Below are 23,547 nucleotides of genomic sequence, written 5' to 3'. Positions count from 1 at the left end.
ATATTCGGAGCCTTTTTCTGCATTGCCAGCTTCCATTATACTTCTCTTTTCTGTCTTGTTTCTAATGTTTTCTTCTTATACCATATTGCTTCTCCCCCACCCTTAACCACTCACCTGCCATTTACCCTGGAATATTATTTTAATACTGGGTTTGGGAAACAGGACTGACAACCCCCTTAAAAACTATGCTACTCCAAGCGTTTATGACCTATATGGTTCAAAGGATGTGATGTGTCTGACTTTATGTCACAACAAGCTATATTATAACTGGTTTATAGGCTTTTTTTACTGCATCTTTCTCCCATGGTTTTTAATACATGGAAACAGCATGGCACAATGATTAAAAAAAAAAAAAGTGCGGACTTGAAAGGCAAGCAAGTCAGACCCAGCCCTGCTGCTCCTTGCAAACTGTGGGGCCCTGGGCAAGTCACTTAACTTCTCTGGGCCTCGATTTTCTTACCTATGAAATGAGAATAAGGTGTACCTAATAGGACTGTTGTAAAGCCCTGTAATAGTTCAGAGGTCAAGATCTGATGCATAAATCTTGAGTAGTTGGAAGGTTTTGTGAAGGTTATGGGACTTTAGCTGGTATAGTAGGGGTGGGGAAGAACTAAGCAAACAGCTCTGGGACAAGAGCAGATTAGAGATCAGAATGGTAAGAAGTTTGAGATAAAAGTTGAGCAGATGTGCCTTAAATGCCAGAAAGAAGTTTGTAATGTATCCAGTAGTCAGCAGAGACATGAACATATAATATTACCTAAGGGTGTTAACTAGATCTAGATAATGTGAGAGGCATCAATTTACGTTTAAACAACATTGGCAACTAATATAATTGTTACTTGCCTTTTGTATATAAAACCAAGGTGATCTTCCTTTCTTCCAACTGAAGGTCACCTTTTCCCTCCCTTGTGGAATTGTTAAATTTTAGAGGTGAAAAGGACCTCCCGTGTCTCTTAGGTCTAACCCAGAGTTGTCAGCATTCCAATCTAGAGTTCTTTGCACCACACCAGCTTTGAACTTCTACTCCTTCAGCCTTGTCTCTGACCCAGTTATTTGTTGGGGTTGTAATTGGCAATTAGGAGTGTTTACATTCATTAGTTTGGAAGCTCACTGTTGATTTCTCAACTATAAATTGAGAACGTAACACAGGTAGCAACAAATTATTAGGGGGCAACCTGTTAAATGGAGCTACGGCTGGAATTAGGACTTGGACTTGGTCCCTTTTTTGCTGACATAATTGAATACTGCCTGTGTGCTCCTGGTGGGCCACTGCTCTGTACTGTCCTGGGGCATACAACTGACTGGGACGTTTTTTCTCCATGTCCTTCTCTCCTCATTACCATGCGTTATCAAGTGATAAACACTTGGTGAATACATCTGCCAAACTCCTGAGGCCCCTTGCCAGTCTACCATTTCCCAGCTCCTCCCTTCCTATCTCACATGTCCTGTTGCCTTCAGTAACTCTGGGTTTCTCATGTTTAGATTGACTTGGGGCCTCATGTTGCTTCCTATCAGCCATAGCTCTTCCACATGGATATATATAGGATTGTGTTTTCTAGGTGTGGATTAAATATATACATGCAAACACAAGTTGATAAGCTTGACACATGCCTGGAAGAAAGAGTGCATTCTGGTTGTAAATGTTTTCCTTACAAAGGTATTCTCATGTCTGTGTATTGTAACCTAGAAACGAGTAGCCTTTCAGTAATGGAGTTCCTGGTTCCGGAACTCCGCTGTCTGGGGGAACTGGGATACTGAAGGAAATCCTTGTTAGAGGTACCAAGAAGGCCTGTAGTCCAAAATGATTTCTGACTCCCTTTCTACTACTTCAAGATTAATTTAGGTTAAAAGCACTTAAATGCAGATACCCCAAGGGAAGAGTCAGGTATATCAAGCATTCACGTTTTAAAGTGTGAATAACTTTTAATTGGATAGTCTCATTGCTCTTTCTTAACATCTTATTTTTTCCTACTTAGGTTCTGTGTACTGATCTCGGGGTGGGCCATAGATCATTAAAGCAGTAGCTTTCAAACCTTTGTGGCTCAGACCCATGGTGAGAAATATGTTTCATATCCTGACCCAGTACACATGTGCACTTATATATGTATTTGAAGCACGTTTCAGAAAACGTTACTTATCCTTACATATGCGGTGTGTTTTTCTATTTTGTTTTTTAGTAGTGTTTATGACCCACTAAATTGATTTCATGACCTACTAATGGGTTACAAGTAGGTTGAAAAATCTTGAGTTAGAAGCTGTAATTTTTAATATTCAGTACTTCAGGGAAAGGATAAGCTTATGAGGATTAATGCATTGGAGTATCCTGAACAGCCAGAAGACTCCATTAAAGGGATGTGTCTATCTATGTTTGTCCTTTGTGTGATTGCAAGGAATTTGGTGGAAGATGAATTTTGCTATGGTGTTGGCAAATACTGCCAGAAAACATCTCCCCTTCAACAGCTGGGGTCTCATCACTCCTTAGATACTTAATAACATGAATTGTTCCAAATAAATTCAACAAAATATGCCTACTGTGAGTTAAACCCCATGCTTGAGCCTGCAAGGACAAGGGCATTGGTGCAGTATGAGTGATAGAGCCAGGCACTCAAAAGTATGGCTTACGGTTAGTGGGTAGGGAATGGGCTTGAGATAAGTACTCTAATAACCACAATAAAAGGCAGAAGTCTAAGTGCCATGAGACCATTACAAAGGTTATGAGATTGAAAGATTGGCCCTTTAATGAACTTTGAAAGCTGAATAAGGTTCCAGCAGACAGAGATGGTAAGACACAAGGAATAGAGTGAGCAAAGGTATTGAGGTAGGAATGCGTGGTGACACGGTCAAGGAACAGGAAGTAGTCCACTTGGACTAAAGCAGGAGTTAAATAGAGAAGTGGTGGAAATAAGACTGGAAAGTTAGGTCGTAGAGCCTTGAAAGCCAAGGTAAGGGGGACAGGTAAGGGGAAAGCCAAGAGTAGGGAATCCCTGGAGGTATTTGAAAGGGATATAATGTGACCAGAGCTGTATTAGGAAGATAATACAGCATAGGGTGATTTCAAGTAGACACAGACAAGAAGTTGGGAAACCAATGAGAAAGAACAATGATCTAGATGGTTATATTGGCTTGGAGGCAAGGTGGTTGCACCAAGAGGGGAACATAGGGTTCTCATGTGAAATATTTTAGGAACACAGAATCTTTTCTTTTTCTTTTAATTTTTATTTTAGAGAGAGAGAAAGCAGGAGCAGAGGAGAGAGGCAGAGAGAGAATCTTAAGCAGGCTCCACACTCAGCGCAGAGCTCCATCCCATGACCCCGGGATCATGACCTGAGCCTAAATCGAGTCAGACACTCAGCTGACTAAGCCATCCAGGCACCCCCTGGAACACAGAATCTTTTAAAAGGTAGATTCTGAAAAAATAAATAAATAAATAAAAGGTAGATTCTGTATGCACGTTCATCTACACAGCTGCTCATGTCAAAAATCTAAGAATCAGCCCTGCCACTTTAACTCTGTCCCCACATCCCAGTCCCCAAGTCCTATCAATACCACCTCCATATTATGTCTCAAATACATCTACTTTTCTCCATCACCACAGCTGCTGACTGTCACCAGAACTACATGAGTAGCCTCCTGACTGGTCTCTAATTCTGTCCTTATCCCTCCCAAAGCAAAGAGGTCTTGATGCTGTGCCTTTCCTGCTCAGAACTCTTCGCAGGCTTCCATACGTGGCTAGTAAGCCCCTGCCTGCTGTTCCAGCCTCATCTCAAGCAAGTTCACAACTATTTTTTTATAACTTTTTTTTTTTTTTTTTTTTTGAGAGAGAGGGGTTGGGGGGCAGACTGAGAGGGTCCACGCTGAGCATGGAACCCGACACAGGGCCCACAACCTAAGACCCTGACCCTGACCTGAGCTGAAACCAAGAGTCAGACACTCAACCACCTGAGCCATCCACATGCCCCTCACAACTTTTCAGCCTCAAGGCATTAAGCCCTTTCCTACCTTGGAGCCTATGTAGCTGCTAATGCAGGTGCCTAGAATTTTCTTCATTCATTCACCTAACAGACGTCTTTCATCTTTCAAGTCTCAGTTCAAATTGTCACTTTTTCTGAGAGTTCTTTCCTGACTCTCATTTTTTTTTCCTAATATATGAAATTTATTGTCACATTGGTTTCCATACAACACCCAGTGCTCATCCCAAAAGGTGCCCTCCTCAATGCTCATCACCCACTTTCCCCTCCCTCTCACCCCCCATCAACCCTCAGTTTGTTCTCAGTTTTTAGGAGTCTCTTATGCTTTGGCTCTCTCCCACTCTAACCTCTTTTTTTTTTTTTTCCTTCCCCTCCCCCATGGGTTTCTGTTAAGTTTCTCAGGATCCACATAAGAGTGAAAACATATGGTATCTGTCTTTCTCTGTATGGCTTATTTCACTTAGCATCACACTCTCCAGTTCCATCCATGTTGCTACAAAGGGCCATATTTCATTCTTTCTCATTGCCACGTAGTACTCCATTGTGTATATAAACCACAATTTCTTTATCCATTCATCAGTTGATGGACATTTAGGCTCTTTCCATAATTTGGCTATTGTTGAGAGTGCTGCTATAAACATTGGGGTACAAGTGCCCCTATGCATCAGCACTCCTGTATCCCTTGGGTAAATTCCTAGCAGTGCTACTGCTGGGTCATAGGGTAGGTCTATTTTTAATTTTTTGAGGAACCTCCACACTGTTTTCCAGAGTGGCTGCACCAATTTGCATTCCAACCAACAGTGCAAGAGGGTTCCTGTTTCTCCACATCCTCTCCAGCATCTATAGTCTCCTGATTTGTTCATTTTGGCCACTCTGACTGGTGTGAGGTGATATCTGAGTGTGGTTTTGATTTGTATTTCCCTGATAAGGAGCGACGTTGAGCATCTTTTCATGTGCCTGTTGGCCATCCGGATGTCTTCTTTAGAGAAGTGTCTATTCATGTTTTCTGCCCATTTCTTCACTGGGTTATTTGTTTTTCGGGTGTGGAGTTTGGTGAGCTCTTTATAGATTTTGGATACTAGCCCTTTGTCTGATATGTCATTTGCAAATATCTTTTCCCATTCTGTTGGTTGCCTTTTACCTGACTCTCATTTTATATGATGTCCCCTGCTGTGCTCTCTCATATTGACTAAAACTTCCTCCCAAGTGTATATTCCAATTTGTAATTATATATTTGCAGAGAAGAGCAGAAACCATGTAAGTTTTGTTCACGACAGTATTCCCGGAGCTTAAGCACCTGGCTTATGGAAAAGGCCCAAGAAATATTTCATACATTCACACATGAATACATGAATGAATGACTTGGCAACTGATTAAATGGAGGATAAAGAAGTCGTTCGTAAAAAACTCAGTCCAGATGGGGCACCTGGGTGGCTCAGTCAGTTAAGCAATCTGACTTCTGCTCAGGTCATGATCTCACAGTTCGTGGGGTTGGAGCCCCGCGTCAGGCTCTCTACTGTCAGGGTGGAGCCTGCTTCAGATCCTTTGTCTCCTGTCTCTGCCTGCCCTGCACACACTCTCTCAAAAACAAACATTTAAAGAAAAAAAAACAACAACAACAATGCAGTCTAGGGCACCTGGCTGGCTTAGTTGGTAGAGCATGTGACTCTCGATCTCAGGGTTGTAAGTTTGAGCCCCAGACTGCGTGTAGAGATTACTTAAGAAAATAAAATTTGGGGGCGCCTGGGTGGTTCAGTCGGTTAGGCATCTGATTTTGGCTCGGGTCATGATCTCACAGTTCGTGAGTTTGAGCCACATTGGGCTCTGTGCTGACAGCTCAGAGCCTGGAGCCTGTTTCGGACTCTGTGTGTCTCTCTCTCTCTGCCCTTACCCCACTCATGGCCTCCCTCCCTCTCTCTCTCTCTCTCTCTCTCTCTCAAAAATAAATAAACATTAAAACAAATTGTGTTTAATAATAAGTAAAAAATGTAAATAATAAATAAAATCTTTAAAAAAAAAAACAGTCTTTCTGCCTGGGTGGCTGGAAAGATAACAGTATCTCACAAATACAGAGAAGTCGAAAGGAGTGTCAGATACTGTTCAGTGCCAGCAGTGGTCTAGTTTTGGATTTGCTTTAGGCTCCAAGGGCAACTCCAGGTGTCTTAAGGGTTGTGAAACCCAATCTTAAGTTCAGGAGAGAAGTGGGACTAAATATAGTTTTAGGAGTCAATATTGGTATCATAATTGAATCAGGGAGGGAATGAAATGCCGTGGAAAAGCTTATACAAGAGAGAAGAGAACCCAATTGTTGTTGACTGAGTATGTTAACCTTGCCACCCCGTGTCAATAATAACAATTGCTGGCATTTATTAAGGATTTGGTACATACCAGACATTGTCTGAAGTGCTGAACAATACCCCACCTACACCTGCCAATTACTCATGAGATAATTGTAGTGCTGTGATCATTGCCCTTGTGGAAACTGAGGCCTTCAAAGGTTAAGTAACTTGCCTAAGCTCATACCTGTTTCTACCCAACTCTAAAGTTCCTATCTTTACCACCCTGGGATTGCAAACTGTGGGGGTGGAAAAGATCAATGCTGTGGGTATCCTTTTAGTTTATGGGCTTAAACCAATATGTAATCAGCATATGAAATACCTCGCAGGGTCCAAAGCTGGAGCTGGCCAAATGGAGCAGATGGCCACCTGCTTAAGTATGAGTATTCTCTAGTCTTGGCCATGACTGTGGCTTGGCTATTAGACTGATCAGAAATTGCACTTAAAGAGTAAGGATTCCTTCCTCAGAGGTTCAGGTTAGCATCACTAAGGTTAACAATCTTTAAAATCACAGTAGGTCCTACAATTCAGTTCCCTTTGTTTTTTGGTTTTTTTTTTTTTTTTTTTTTTTTTGGTTTTTGTTTTTTGTTTTTAATTCAGTTCCCTTTGGACCAAAGTCAGCTCTGGTCGTTCAGAACTAAATCTATTATTCAGTGCAAAAAGCCTTCTTCAGGTAGCACTGAAATTACAATGTGAAGAGACCAAGGCCAAGCCAGATGGAAATTAAACAGCATTAACTACACAGATGGGACTTTTGACCATAATACAAAGCAGGGTCCAGAAATTCTACTACTGAAAAATAAGAGAGTTGTCTTAGGTGACTTTCAAGCCTTCTTCCAATTCTAGAAGTGTAGATATATTCTACATTTTTAGACTTTATCTTTATTCTTATTCATAGCCACAGATTTTATCATAATCTAACTCTTCCTCTTTGGGGATTTCTTTTAAATATATTTTTCCAATTCCTTTTTATCTGCACTCCAATATCTTACATTGCACAAAACTTTTCTTGAGTGCCAGTATTACTTTTTTTTTTTTTTAAGTTTATTTATTTTGAGAGAGAGAGAGAGAGAGAGAGAATGCATATGCATGTATGCGCTAGCTGGGGAGGGGCAGAGAGAGAGGGAGAGGCAGAATCCCAAGTAGGTTCTGCACTGTTAGTGTGGAGCCCCATGCGGGACTCAAACACAAGAAACATGAAATCATGACCTGAGCCGAGGTCATTTGATCCGCGCTGATGGAACAGAGCCTGCTTGGGATACTGTCTCTCTCTCTCTCTCTCTCTTTCACTCTCTCCCTCTATCCCTTCCCTGCTAGTGAGCACGTACTCTCTCTCTCTCTCCCTCTCTGTCAAAATAAATAATCTTTAAAAAAATATTTGCGGGCACCTGGGTGTCTCATTTGGTTAAGCATCCGACTTTCGCTCAGGTCATGATCTCACAGTTCGCAGGGTCAAGCCCTGTGTCAGGCTCTTCGCTGACAGCTCGCAGCCTGGAGCCTGCTTCAGATTCTGTGTTTCCCTCTTTCTCTGCCCTTCCCCCACTTGTGCGCTTGATCTCTCTCTCTCTCTCTCTCTTTCTCAAAAATAAATAAACATTAAAAAAAAAGAAATACAAAACTCAAGAAAAAGAATGACTCCATAAAAAAATATTTGCAAATCTTTTTTTTTTTTTTAAAGAATCACGGGGTGCCTGGGTGGCTAGGTCAGTTAAGTGTCCAACTTGGGCTCATGTCATGATCTCACAGTCCATGAGTTCGAGCCCCGTGTCTGGCTCTATGCTGACAGCTCAGAGCCCCAAGACTGCTTTGGATTCTGTGTCTCCCTCTCTCTCTGCCCCTCCCCCTCTCACACTCTGTCTCTCACTCTCAAAAATAAACAAACATTAAACAAAAAATTAAAGAATCATTTATTTGCAGAGGCATGTGTAAATTTGGGCCCATGAGATTATATGCACAAGCTAATTTAACAAAAATAATTATATACCCACTGACATTATTAAATCCGTCTGGGGAGCCATCAGAACTCACCAGATGTGTTCAGTGCAGCAGCCTTTTAAAAATGGGATTGGTTTTCAAAAAAGAAATGGCATTTCAGCTGAACCTTAAAGGTTATGGAAGATTCTAGTAAGGGAGAGATGAGAGAGGAAGCTTTCCAGCTGCAAAGAATAATGAACATATATGTGGAGACCAGGAAAAGTGAGAAAAACCTGAGGAACAGTAAGTGGGCTGGTTTGATTGGAACAATAGAGAATCCGTAAAGGAATAGTAGAGAAGAACCTGATAGACCTCTCAGGTAGGTAAGGGGTGAAATGGTGGAGTTAAGGTAGTAGGAGGTGTATTGTCTTTAAACACCTGCAGGCCTAAGTACAAATTCTGCATTAAATATGTACCAGCTGTGTTACAATAGACTAATTATTAAATTTCAACCACCCATTTTCTCATGTTCCCGAAGGCCGATATTACCAAAGAATTGAGGTTAAGGATTAAGCAGTTTATCTGATATTTAAATTGGATTTAATTCCTAACAAGCAACAATATTTCAAAACAGAATGTGAAATTTACATGAATTTTTAAAATAGCGTAGTTATCAAGGAAATGTTTTATTTCTAGAGAACTGCTTAGGCATACCCTTTGTGTGGACACATTCATTCTTCTCTGCTCTGGAAAAGTTGGGGAAGCTCATTAGGGTGTGAGGACTGAATGAGATAAAATGTATAAACAATGGGGGCACCTGGGTGGCTCAGTCGGTTTAAGTGTCCAACTCTTGATTTCGGCTCAGGTTATGACCTCACGGTTCCTGAGATCCAGCCCCACCTTGGGCTCTGCACTGATAGCACAGAGCCTGCTTGGGATTGTCTCTCCCTCTCTCTCTGCCCCTCCCCTGCTCATGCGTGCACTCTCTCGAAATAAACTTAAAAAAATATATATATGTAAGCATCTGACCAAGCCTAACCCAAGGTAGTTTTAAATAATTGCTCTCTTCCTTCCCTCAACAAATATTCATCTCCTTCCTTTCCAAGTAGACTCTATGGTCTTGGGACCAGAGTCATGAGCACCTCCTAGCATCTCCTGGCTTGCATCCTAGGAACTTGTTAGAAATGCAAATTCTTTTTTTCTTTTTTTTTTAATGTTATTTATTTTTGAGAGAGAGGAGACAGAGCACAAATGGGGGAGGGGCAGAAAGAGAGGGAGACACAGAATCCGAAGCAGGCTCCAGGCTCCAAGCTGTCAGCACAGAGCCCGACGAGGGGCTTGAACTCACAAACCGTGAGATCCTGACCTGAGCCGAAGTCAGACACTCAACCAACTGGGCCACCCAGGCGCCCCTAGAAATGCACATTCTTAGGTCTGCCCCAGACCTACTAAAGATGGGGCCTGATGATCTGTGTTTTAACATGTCCTCTAGGTTATAGTAACTACCCTGAGGTTTGAGGATCACTGGTTTATTTCTTCTGGTAGCGGTTTTGTAATACTTGGTGTCCCCATAGTATCTTCAGCTTTTTGAAATGGTGTCGTATCCCGTGATCTTTGTAATAAACAAATTTCTCAGATTCTTATTGCTTAGTTTTCCCTATTTGCTAGCATCACTTGTTATTCCTCAAATACTATTATTATTACCAAATTACGCTGTTAATGTTATTATAACAATGATACTGTTAGATCATCATCATCTTCATTGTCTAACTAACATCATTATCTCCACCATCTGTTTCACACTTTTGATGAGAAGGTTAAATGTAGAGGAGGTTTTTTTTGCGTAAGGTTGTTAGACTAATAGTCTTTCCTCTTCTGTCTTGCATCAGCCACCTCCAGCAGTATAGCATTCTCCTAATCGATTGCCTCACATTTGTTAACACAGTTGATAAACTGACTCGTAGCTCTAACAAAAACGAGGTGCCCCAGTCGCGGCTGCCAGGGAAAGCTGTTCTTCCCAAGCACAGAGTTTTTTAAGGTAGAGGTGTGTGTTTGTGTTGACATTTTTTCAGCAATTGGCTGAAGTCCAGGGCCAAGAGATTTAGGGCCCACCTAGAGTTCTCTTGGTGAAGCAGTAATAGCTCCCTAGAGGCCTTCAAAGCCTATCTGTGATTTGTGCAGCCCAAAAGATGATGTTGTATGCAGCTTTATTTCTACCCCGTTTTCAAAATGAGAAGAGTAGGGGGTGTGTAAGACACTAAAAATAAGGATAAGTAATTTCTGGATAAGAATTGCCTTTGGGCTTAAAATGGACTGGTTTTTAAATCCAAGTTCCTCTCTACTCAAGCACTGGCTTTGAAGATAAAGTGAGATTCATTAAATTCTGGACACCTTGCACCAAGTATTCTAAGAACCATATGTACCAAAATTGTTAGTAATAGAGGCTTCTGATAGAAATGCCACTGCATTCTAGCTGTAGGGACATTTGTCAGAAAGTGGGTAGAAGATCAGGCCAAAAATGAGCAGACCCAGGTTTTGTTTTTGACTCACATGAAGTCACCAAGTAGACTATTTAAGTGCCCCACTCCAAGCATGGGCTGTGTTTAAATTAAAAATAAAAAGCTCTTGTCAATTAAAGATGCTTTTCAGTATCAAGTATTCATGTTGCTATGGCATTTTCATAAGAAAGGCATACATGGTCATTCTGCTGCATAAAATATAAGTGGTGAGGTAGTAATTTTGTAGGCAGTTTACTAAAAAAAAAAAATAGAGGATTCACATATATATATCGTATACAGATCTGAGGCAGATATGGGATCCCAGGAAGCTAACGTTCTGATCACTGTATATTTGTAAATGCTGTGATGAGAAGTGGCTTCCATGTAGACATGGTAAATGCCTTATAGTTCCTGAGGTTTCCGATTTCTGCTGTGATAGCAGCTCTAAACTCAGATGCACTTGGACACCACTCTGGATCACTGTCCATAAATACAAAATTTCTGTTTGTAAGCCAGCAAGCAGAGGCCAACTGGAACGGTGCCCTTTTAAGTTTCTTATGACATATACCTCTGACGAAAGGGAGAAAGATTGATTATAGTTAGCGTACAAATAAAGTGGGGCTCTGACTAAAAATATCAAACCATTAGTGCTACTAGAAATCCTCATTCTTTAGCCAAAGGATAATCTGACTGCACTCTTTAATTCTTCATTGAGTCTTCTGAAAGAGTAGTCAACAAAAGCAAAGCTAGGAACTAGGTGCCATACAATTATATTATTTACACTAAGAACCCAACATAATTATGGGGACCCAGATCATCATATCACCAGAAGCTCCAAATTTCTTCAAGTCTTACCCTCTTGGTTTATATTCTAAAGTATTTTTTAATTCTAAAATATATAATTTTTAGCTTTTAAAAATCTTCCCAAATATTCAAGTAATATTGAATGTAGAATTGAATATTGAATATAGAAAGAAATCGGTCATTTCCAACTTTTGTACATCCAAGGATACTGCCAAGAAAATGAAAAGATAACCCACAGATTATGAAAATATTTGTAAATCATACATATGGTAAGGATCTAGTGTCCAGAATATATCAAGAATTCTTGTAACTCAATAAGAAAAAGACAAATAACTCAATTAAAAAATGGGCAAAGGATATGAATAGACATTTGCCTAAGGAAGACATACAGTTGCCCAATAAGTACATAGAAAAATGCTCAACTCATTAGTCATCAGGGAAATGCAAATTAAATGACATTACGTATCACTTCACACCCTCTAGTATGACTGTAGTCCAAAAACAAAACAAAACAGGAATAAGAAAGTGTCAGTGAGGATGTGGAGAAATTGGAACCCTTGTGCATCGCTGAAAGGAATGTAAAACAGTGCAGCCACTATGGAAAACAGTTCAGCAGTTTCTCAAAGTTAAAGTTACAGTATGACCTAGCAATTCCACCCCTCGTTTCTATACTCGAGAGAATCGAAAGCACATGTTCACACAAAAACTTGTACAACGTTTGCGTCCTATGTTCATAGCACTATTATGATGGCCCAAAAGTGGAAACAACCTATTTGTCCACCAACTGATGAATGAATAAACAAAATGTTACATTCCTATGGTGGAATACTATTCAGCCATAAAAAAGGGAAGTGCTGCCACCTGCTACAATGTGGATGAACCTTGAAAACATTATGCTAATGTTTTCATTATGTTAATATTGTGCCAAGAAGTGGCCACATTTTGTATGATTCCATTGGAATAAAATGTTCAGAATAGGGGTGCCTGGGTGGCTCAGTCAGTTAACCGGCTGACTCTTAATTTCCGCTCAGATCACGATCTCGCCGTTTGTGGGTTCTAGCCCTGCATCAGGCTCTGAGCTGACCATGCAAAGCCTGCTTGGGATTCTTTCCCTCATCTCTCTCTCTCTCTCTCTCTCTCTCTCTCTCTCTCTCTCAAAATAAATAAGTACACTTAAAAAAAAATTTTTAATAAAATGCCCAGAATAAGTGGGGCACCTAGGTGGCATAGTTCAGCGTCCGACTCTTGATTTCGGCTCAGGTCATAACATGGTTATTGAGTTTGAGCCCCGCATTGGGTTCTGCTCTGACAGAGTGGAGCCTGCTTGGGATTCTGTCTCCGTCTCTGTCTGCCTCTCTGTCTCCCTCCCTCTCTCTCAAAATAAATAAACTTTTTTTTTTAATGTCCAGAATAAGTAAATTCATAAAGACAGAAAGTAGTTTGGCGGTTGCCAGGAGATGAGATGGGGAGGGGGGGTGAATTGGGACTGAGTGCTCAGAGAGGTGGGGTTTCTTGTCAGGGTGATGGAAATGTTCCAGCATTAGACCCTGGGGATGCTTGGACAACAATGAGAATATAGCAAAATTCAGTGAATTCTACACTTAAAAAAAAAGGCTAAAGAGGGACTGTGTATGATCACAGGTAGAGCAGAACCCAGCAATTAACAGCTATTCAGATTCATGAGGACAATTACAGGGCGTAATGCTGTTATCTTTCCTTCTGTTAGAATCTTAGATGTAAGAAAGGGTTTATTGTTTCATTTGCTGAAATACCTGCAGAGGAAAAAGTCTCACCTACCTTGTTTGTATTTACAAAGATCAGATTTGACAACTCTAAACTCTAGAGAGAAATTATCATGACCAGTAGGTGGGAGGGGTGGAGAAAGAACAGCTAATTAGCCACTTGGGCCTTGTGACCCTCAGGCAACCTTAGGCAAGATCAAGTCACCATAGGAGCGAAGGACCCAGGACCCGTTTCTCCACTGAAAACCAGTGCCATAAATTCAAAGGGCGCGGGTGGGGGTGGGGAGGGCCTCACGTTACTACACACCAGTTAGACGTTTTTGAGAGAGAACCATAACGCACAAAATCCAGAAAGCATTAAAAATGGGGGGGGGGGGGAGGAACACTTCAGGTCTGTACAAGGGAAGGAAGAGGAGGAAGCAATAACAGAAAGGGCAGGAAAGGAAAATAAGAGGCAAGAGGAGGGGGACCGGTCAGAGAGCAGGGAAGGGGGCTGCGCTGTGGGGGTCTGGCCAGCCCGCTGCTTCTCACCGTGCCTGTGATGGGCCTGTTTTCCCAGGTGATAAACATCTATGCTAGATGATTCCTACAGTCCTTTCCTTTCCTGGACCTACACAGATGCCTCTGCCATCTGAAATGCATAGCCATAGTATAATGAAATACAGGATACCTCACCCCACACACACACACACACACACCCATGGCCCCACTCGCTTCGCTTCCCTTCTCTTCCCTTCGCTTCCCTCCGCTTCGCTCCGCTCCCTTCCCTTCCCTCCCCTCCCCTCTCCTCCCCACCACTCCCCTCCCCACCGTTCCCCTCTCCTCCCCTCTCTAACCCTGGCTGCATCCCCTTGCCTCCTGTGGTCTCTTGATGTACCCAGCGTTTCAGCCACTGTACGTAAAACTGTTAATGAACAAAGAAGAGCGCTTGTAGGCAACGTGTTGCTCCCTTGCTCTGCTCCCTTACTCTGCACGCTGGCTAGGGGTGACCATGTATCTTGAAGTCCACACCGACAGTCTTTGTGCCCCTTCTCCTCTTCAAAATTTGCTTCCCACATACCACCCTTGCATCCCACGTCCCAGCTGGCTCTCCCTGCCTACCAGTCACAATCCTGTCACAGCCTTCTCAGCCTCACCCCTCCTCAGACCTGTGCCGCCACTGACAGCCGGGATCCTACAGCCACCAACACTGCTGCCAAGCGTCCCCCACCACAACCCCCCACCAGAACTTATTTGGGGAATGTGCTTGTCATTTGGAAGATCTTGGATGAAGCCCTGTACCCACGGGATTCTGGGAGTAGAAGAATTTTCTGGCATATGCCTAATTTTGTTGTGGTGGTTGATTTTTTTTTTTTTTTTTTTTTTTTTTTTGTATAATCCAAGATTTGGGGGACCTGAAGCTTATATAATCTTGGGAACCTTTTTTAAGAAAAAGGCTACAAAAATAGCTAACAAGTTTCACAAAAACATATGACCATGTGAACATGCTGTTAGCTGCCACCCCCACCCCCCACCACTGCCCAGAGCCTTAAATGGGGCCTATGCCAAGGACGAGCCTTGAAACTAAAGCTGTATTCGCTTCATGGCCAATGGTCTTCTTCTGGGAGTAGCGGGTACAATTTACAGACCTTTATTTTTTCAACTTGCTATAGCCTTAATTTAGTTAAATCATAGTGAGGTGGGCAGAGGCCAAACCAGTTGAAAGAATACTCCAAGTTTAAGGTTAGGTATAGATTATGCTTATATAAAATATTTGCCCGTATGTAAATTTTTAAAATTTTTTTAATGTTTATTTTTGAGAGAGACAAACAGAGCGTGAGCAGGGGAAGGGCAGAGAGAGAGGGAGACACAGAATCTGAAGCAGGCTCCAGGATCTGAGCTGTCAGCACAGAGCCTGACACAGAGCTCAAACCCATGAACCGTGAGATCTTGACCTGAGCCGAAGTCCAACACTCAACCGACTGAGCCACCCAGGTGCACTGACGTGTAGAATTTTTAAGTGGCCCCAAAGAAATCCATGTATGATGCTTCTATGGATATTTTCTCTTTTAATCTATACAACAACCTGCAGATATGGCTGCCAATTTCCCTATTTCACAGATGAAGAAATTGAGATGCAAATAATCTAAGTAATTTACCCAAACTGCAGAGCTGATTTTCTGAACTAGATTACTCTTGATTCCTGAGTCCAGGGATATTCTAGCTGATCAGATAATTGGCTGCAAGTTGCCACCATGTCGTTTACTAATTTACAGAAAATTAAAATGTGATACACTGTCTTTGCTAAGAAAGGCATTTTGGTGTCTTGACGTGCCTCAAAGTCAGTCTGAAAAGCTGTTGTCCCTGTTCCACTAAAATGGAGAAAGGCCAGTCAACAGCCTCTTTTAGCTTTAACATTCTTTCAGTCTGTACATTTTTGTAGAGTAAGTTGGAGGGGAGAAAAAAAATTATCTACAGTAACAAAGTAACTATGTGACCATTTGAACAAACCATTGTAGTATACAAAAATACTGCAACCGGACATTCAAACATATGGATAACGATCTTCACATCCCTTCTGCCATAATCAGACTTGAAATACTGCGGAGGGCTTGCCTTGATGGACAGCTAACTCCTGGACTAAGAAGCTAGTGAGAATCTATTCGTGTCCAACTCCTTGTGGCATAACAAAAAATGGTGACATCAAAGTCAGTCCCCTGTTGGGTCTTAACTTTTCAGCCTTTGTAGCAGATTTTACCAGTTTAGCCAACGTGTGGGTCTATCAGCCGCCAGCACTAAGCTTAACATGGCCTTGCTTATTACTAAGAGCATTTGGTTTAAATGGAGCAGTTAAAGAATTACTCTTGGTGGGACTTTGGGGCAGCTCGGGTTTAGGTTGTTGGGTTGGGTTAAGTGACTAAAAAACTAATATGTATATATTTTTTTTTGAGAGAGAGAGAGAGAGAGAGAGAGTGCACGCGCAGGGGAAGAGCAGAGAGCAACAGAGAGAGAATTCCCAGCAGGCTCCGTACCACCAGCACAAAGCCGAGTATTTCTTAAACTTCATAGCAAACCCTTTTTCTTTCTCACAAGTAACAGCCATCCACTAGTTTACCTTTGGAATGTTCCCTCTATTCATTGATCCCCAGGACATTTTGATCACTTGTCCCAGTTTTCTTGAATCTTGTATCACATTTGTCAGAACGTTCGAGATACTCAGCTGGAGGACGCTTTGAGAAGGGAACCACTATATTCTTACTGAGCTGTGTGAGGGAAGGCAGGGACGGGGAGTCCCCAAGAATTGGATTAACAAAGAGGGCACAGGAGAGCACCTAGACTTGGCATTAAAATGTAGAGGTTAATTGTTTAGATAGGAGATTAAGCAAACATAAACATGAGTGTGCATGTGTCTGCAGCCAGATGCTTGAATATAGATTATTGTTGAGCAAAGAATAATACAGCTGTAGCTTTAAAAGCACACAGCTAGGTATTTATTAGTGAGTCGCTAGCAGGTCACTGCCAAGTGCCAAGGCATGTGGCAAGAATATCCGAATGGAAGTCAAGTGATGTGGATTCTAATTTGAGCTGTGCTCTGTTAACCTTGGGCATGCTTGTGATCCCATTTGGGCCTTAGTGTCTTATCTAATGAAGGCCTTGGAGTCAGTGATTTCTAAGATTTCTTCAGGTTCTAAGAATCTGAATATATTATGAATAACCATTCAGCACATAACTCAGCCCAAGCTGTACAGGATTGTCAGAGTGTGGAAGATGTGTTGGCACCTTGCCCTTACTATCCGCAGGCCTAATCTGGTGAAGAGAAACAAAGGACCACTTCTGAACAGATTCCAAAGGTGAGAGCTTCGTCCTCACCTAAACGTCCATAATCTACAGGTGCTCTTCCAGCTGACACAGTGATCAGTAACCGAGCATAACGTGCCTAACCCATTACCAATTGCTTGAATAGGCAGTGTCGGGCAAAGCTTTCCTGTCCTTTCCATTTGTTTGTCTTCCTTTTCTCTGTATAGTGGTTGGGCACAGGAACTTCCACTTTGATGGAAAAAAGAAGTGAATGGCAGATCTTCAAAGTAGGAATAGTGACGATAAAATTATCACGTGTAAGTATTTGGTAAAAATAAACAACAGGGGCGCCTGGGTGGCTCAGTTGGTTGAGCGTCCGACTTCGGCTCAGGTCATGATCTCGCGGTTCGTGAGTTCGAGCCCCACGTGGGCTCTGTGCTGACACCTCGGAGCCTGGAGACTGCTTCGGTTTCTGCATCTTCCTCTCTCTTTCCCTGCCCACGCTCTGTCTCTCTCTCTCTAAAAATAAACATTAAAAATTTAAATAAATAAATAAATAAATAAACAACAAATAAGCCACATTCAAAAGCAGTCCTATTTTATATTCTGGTCTGTAATCCTTGGAAAAATTTAACTGAAATTTGGTTAAAGAACAGATAGCTGTTTGACAGATCCTTCCAACATGGCCCTGCAGTATTGCCCAAAGCAAGATAGACATTATCTGTGGTAACCTTCCATAGACTAGAAAAATTATAACATCCAGGCAAGATAAGAATGAAACTGGGGCTTTTTCCAGCCATCTCTAACTAGAAATTCCAAAGAGCCTCCATAATCTTGTCAGTAAACAGTTCCTAAGAGCACTGCTGAAAGCTAAGAAACGGGTAGACAAGAAATAGATGAATTAGACCATGATTGTAGGAAATTGACTACAAAAGGAGTAAGTGGGATTGAACAGTAGCTAGAAGCAGCAGTGAAGGGACAGGGGTAGTGAGAAGGGCTAGAAGGGAAGTTTGAAGTTAGAGGAGATCATGTGCTAGGGGCTTAAGTCACGGACTTAGAGGTGAGACCCATTGGTTAATATCCAGCTGCATGGATTACTCAGCAATCAGCACAGTATATAGCTAACTGTTTTTATTTGTTTGCTTATTCAGAAAGTGAAGACAATAATATTTCTTCCTTCATTTAATTAGGAGGATTAAGTGGCATAATGTGTGTAAAGTGCTTAACTCAGCGCATGCCATGTAGTAAGTACTCGGTAAGCGTTTCGTTGGTATTCACTGGCATTAATGATAATAATAATTGTTATCATTGAGGAAGAAAGAATAAGGAAGCTAGCAAGAAAGACCATAAAGTTCTCTGGTGAGACTGAGATGGCTAGAATTCCAAGGACTGGGCCCGAAGGGAAGGAGGAGATGTTTAAAGAGGAGGAAGGTACCTCTTTTCTCTGAATCTGGAGAAAAGGATAAAAGCATGGATTTCAAGCAGATCTTCTTAAGTTTTCTCACGGTCAGTTCCCTGAAGACGATGGTGGAAGACTAAATAAGTGTGTGCTCTCGGGCCCGGGGGTCTTAGCGTAAAGCAGCTGTTAAAAGACAGAAATGTCAGGGCGCCTGGGCTCAGTTGGTTGAGCGTCTGACTCTTGACCTCAGCTCAGGTCTTGATCTCAGGGATGTGAGTTCAAGCCCCACGCTGGGCTCCTCGCTGCACAGGAAGTCTACTTAACAACAAAATAGAAATGTCATTCGAGTCTCATGTTGTATTTGTAAAATACAAGGCAATGGCGCATTCTGTTTTGTATGATTTGTTTTTATATAATGAAGCTACTTAGCAGTTAAATTACTTGGAATTCTTTCTGCAAAACTTCTCGTATTATCCGTCTTCATGTTGGGGTATGTGTACCCAAGGGGTACACAAGGACTTTCCAGGGGATACATGGGCATGGATTAGGGAATTAATTTCCAGGTTTTCAGCTTCCATATGTACTCTTGTCTAAAACTAATAAGCTGAAGACTGTCTGCTCTGAAGGTTCTCCTTTCCCAGCTCCCTTAAAGTCACCTGTTAGCAGCCTTAGACAAGTGAAAAAAAGGTATGGTGGGTTGCCCCAGGATGCCACAAAAGTAAAGCAAAGAGGAGCAGTCCCTTTTTTTTTTGTAATTATTTTTTAAAGTATAATTAGCATATAGTTGAGCAGCTCTTATTTTATCCAGGTGACAAACTCATGACAACCTTATCTATCCGGCTTTTTAAATTTTTTTTAATGTTTATTTATTTTTGAGAGAGAGAGAGAGAGAGAGAGAGACTGATCGTGAGTGGGGGAGGGGTAGAGAGAGAGGGAGACACAAAATCTAAAGCAGGCTCCAGTCTCCAAGCTGTCAGCACAGAGCCCCACGTGGGGCTAGAACCCACAAACCGTGAGATCATGACCTGAGCCGAAGTCCAGTGCTTAACCAACTGAGCCACCCAGGCACTCCTATTTATTTTTGAGAGAGAAAGAGAGAGAGCCAGGGAGGGGTAGAGAGAGAGAGAGAGAGACAAAGAATCCCAAGCAGCCTCCGCGCTGTCAGCCCAGAGCCCAGCTCAGCCTCCAACGCACAAACTCTAAGATCATGACCGGAGCCAAAATCAGGAGTCAGATGCTTAACCAACTGAGTCACCCAGGCACCCCTTTTATCTATCCATCTTAAAACCAGAATTCAGAAATAAGATGGTCGTTATGAGAGAAGTATTAACATGTTTACTAGAACTTAAAAATGAGCCTAGGCCTCTTTTAACAGAAAGGAAGTCTGATCAAGCTGATTAGCCTGCCATCGGCAGACATTTTCCACACGTACTTAAAGCACAGCTTCAATATACATTTAAAAAACACATCACTTGCTATTGTTTAAGCTTATAACTAATAGATGACAACTTAAAAATGTGACAGGGTATAGAGTTTTTCATAAGTCTTTTAGGGGCTTATTCCAGCAAAAATCTTGAAGACCATCACAGTGGCTTACTCATCTTTAATTTCTCCTTTTCTGTCATCCCCCCCACATCCAGACAGTCCTGTTGCTTTTTTCCTGTTATGTCCATTTCAGACTGCCCATTTTCCAAACCTTCCTGGCCATTTTGTTATGCTGTTTTGCCCCCCTTGTAGTTAACCCCTCTTGAAGTGACTCTGAAGGGCTCTTTCCTATCTCTGCGTCTTTACTACATTACTCTCCTCCCAGGAGCGCCCTTTCCTTATCTTCTCTATCCATCCTGACTTCTCTGGCCACTACTGATCTCTGTCCTTTCTGACTCCTACAGCATTGGCTATTCCATGCAGTTAGTACTTCAAGAACATCAGTGTTTGATACTTCTCTCTTATCTGCAAAGCTCCCTGGGGGTTAAAAAACACCTCTTTGGTTTCTACCAACATTCCCCTTTTTGCCTAATGCAACGCTGACCACGCATAGTGGATGCTTAATAAACACTTCATTGGCTGCCTAGAGAATATTCTCTCATCCTTTCGTTTTGTCATCCATTCAACAAATATTTTTGAGACCCTTTTTTGTACCAGGATTTGTACTAGGCACTGGGGAGAAAACAGACAAAAATCCCTACTTTCAAAGGCTGATAAATAAACAAAATATATACTATGTAAATAATTAATTAATTAATTAATTAATTAATAAGTGCTGAGGGGGAAATAGAAAAGTAAAGCAGAGAAGAACAAGAAGTGTGTGTTGGTGGTGAGTGCTGGTGGGGAGGAGGAGGGAGTGTGTGCAATTTTAGATGGGAAGGTCAGGTAAGGCCTCACTGATAAGGTGACATTTTGGTAAAGACCTGAGGGACTGGAGCTTATCTGTACACAGAGCATTTCAGGCAAGGAACCTACTAATGGTGAGGGCTCTGGGGCTGGACCTGCCCGACTGCCTGGACAGGAGAGCCTTGTGGCTGGGGAAGAAGCATGGCGGAGGCAGAGATGGGCCAGAGAAAGCTGGGGAGAGCGAACAGGCCTTGTTGGCTTTGCTGAGTGAGATTGGAGGCCTTCTGAGGGTTTGAGCTGAGGAATGAGCTGATCTGATAGAATAGAATCCCTGTGGGTGGGGCGCTTGAATGGTTCAGTTGGTTAAGCTACCAGCTCTTGGTTTTGACTCAGTTGTGGGTTCGAGCCCCATGTCAGGCTCTGCACTGACAGTGCGGAGCCTGCTTGGAATTCTCTCTCTCTCTCTCTCTCTCTCTCTCTCTCTCTCTCTGCCCCTCTCCCCCCTCAATATCTCTGTCTCTCTCTTTTTCTCTCTCTCTCTCTGTCAAAATAAACTGAAAAAAAAAAAAAAAAAAAGAATATCCATGGGTGCTGTGTTAGGCTAGACTGAACAAAGGCAAGAGCAGAAGCCAGGAAGTTAGGTGGCAACTATATAATAATACAGGCCAGAGACGGTGTTGGCTTGGACCAGGGGAAGAGGTGGTCAGATTCTGGGCTTATTTTCAAGGTAGAACAGACAGGATTTGTTGACTGGCTGGGTTGAGGGTGGAACGTGGCTGGGGAGGTCAAGAATGATGGCAGGGTTGCAGGGTCCCAGTCCTAAGGGAGGGAGGGGTGAGTTGCTGTTTGCTGAAGTGGGGCAGGCTAGGGGAGGAGCAGGTTTAGGGAGGAGGGTAGGTCGGCAGTGCCATTGCGGAACCTGTTACATTTGAGGTGTCTGTTAGGCGTGCCCCTACTCAAAGTGTTGAGTAGTCCATAGCAGTGTGGGGTCCAAGGGAGCAGTCTGTTCTGGAGATGAAAACTGGGGAGAACTCAGCAAATGGGTGGTATTCACAGCCAGGTGACGAGATGAGATCACTGGGCACTTCACTGTTCAAGCAGAGGTGGCCCAATTCCATTTACTGAGCATCTGATGTGTATCAGGCTTAATATACAAACCCTAAGCTAGATACTCATTTTACTGATGAGACGGGTTAACAGAAACTGAGGACAAAAAGGTTAACCATCAACAAGCCTGAGTCAACAGCTAGTAAGTAACAACTGAGGTCTGTCTTAACTCCAAAGTTCGTGTTCTTCCAACCATACGGCGCCTTAATTCAGTAGTACATTGTATTTTGGGAAAAGTGCTGTTGGCAAGCCGAAGTCAGTACCCTTATAAAATAAATATGCTTTGAGTCTTCTTTTGAAATGCAGATGGGAAGGAAACCCCTTAGTCATTTGGTTGTCACATGGAATGAAGATTAGATTCAGAAGCTCTGATATCCATTTGCCCCAGAATTTTCTCAGATAACGCCTGCTTTTCCTCCCTCTAACTTTTTTTTTTAACAAGAGAAATATGAGCTAAGAAGAGGATTAAGGGTCTGAGGCTACAAAGGGAAAAAAGACCGTTAGCAGGAAGGTGAAAGGAGATGTTTGGAAAACAAAGGCTGCCCTGTTTACCTCCCTCTAACTTTATGTGAATGTGTATTTGTATAATTTTGTGCCCACTTACAATATATTAGGCACTGTGCTTAGTACTTTGTATGTGTTGTCCTTACAACAACTCACTGAGGCAGGTGCTATTCCCCCATTTTACAGATGAGGAAACTGATGCTCAAGGTCAAACAGCTATTAAACATCCATTACTGTTGACCAATCAAGCAAAAGACCTTAATACACAACAAAAATGTAAAGAATGGCACATTATAGTATATAATGACTTACCAAATGAGAGTCTTATTTCTAAGTACCATGGGTTTAAGGCACAAGTCCATAATATACAGGGCCATGAGTTCACTGTGGTCTGAGGTAGCCTTACAAAAGGAAAGAACTGGGTTTTCTAGAATGAGTGGTAGAGGGGTGGTTGGAGAAGGCGTTCCATGCAAAGGGACTGGCATGACCCAAGGTATAGAGTCAAAAGACCTAAGATATGTTTGGGCAAAATCTGGCAGATCAGTTTTAGCTGAAGCAGAGAAATGGAAGTTTTAATTAGAAATGTAGTTTAGAAGACAGACCTTGAATCTTAGGCTTAGGGACTGGCACTCTGTTGAGTAGTCATCGGGAGTCATTTGGGAGTCATTGGTGTTTTCTGAACAGGAACTGAAGGAAGAGTACTCTGGTATAGGGCTGCTGGGAGCATGAGTTTCAGGGTGCAGGAGCTTAAGGATGAGTGCTTAAGGGTCTGACCTGCCAGTGGAGCACAGAAGACAAGGTGGTAACAGTGCTGAGATCCTATGGAAAGGAGGGAACTAAGGACAGGGAGGGGGCAAAGCCAGACTCAAGCTTTTGAACGTGGTTGGGTGACCTGGAGAATGATGGCACCATAAATAAAAACAGAAGCCAAGAGAGGGCTCAGTAGAGGGTAAGTCGTGTTTTAGTTAATACAGAATTTCAGATGTCCGGCCAGGAAGTAGGAAATGTGGAACTGAAACTTGAGACGTTAGGATTAAAGATGTGTTTGTCTTTGGCGTGAAGATCCTATTAATGGTGAGAGTAGATGCCATTTCCAGAGAGGCAGCGTAGCGAGCATGGTAAGGGAGTCAACACTGAATCCTGGAGATCAGCCATATTTAGGAGCCA

The 23,547-nt window shown here is 42.3% G+C and overlaps 1 protein-coding gene across 2 annotated transcripts in view; it reads left to right on the top strand.

Moving 5' to 3' along the window:
* The window catches only part of LPCAT3 (lysophosphatidylcholine acyltransferase 3), a 39,623-nt gene that overhangs the window by 727 nt on the left and 15,349 nt on the right, over positions 1–23,547 (top strand). The gene's annotated exons all lie outside the window — the stretch shown is intronic.

This window comes from Acinonyx jubatus, chromosome B4, assembly GCF_027475565.1.
Source record: "Acinonyx jubatus isolate Ajub_Pintada_27869175 chromosome B4, VMU_Ajub_asm_v1.0, whole genome shotgun sequence".
NCBI lineage: Eukaryota > Metazoa > Chordata > Mammalia > Carnivora > Felidae > Acinonyx > Acinonyx jubatus.
This window is presented reverse-complemented; position numbering and strand designations above follow the sequence as displayed.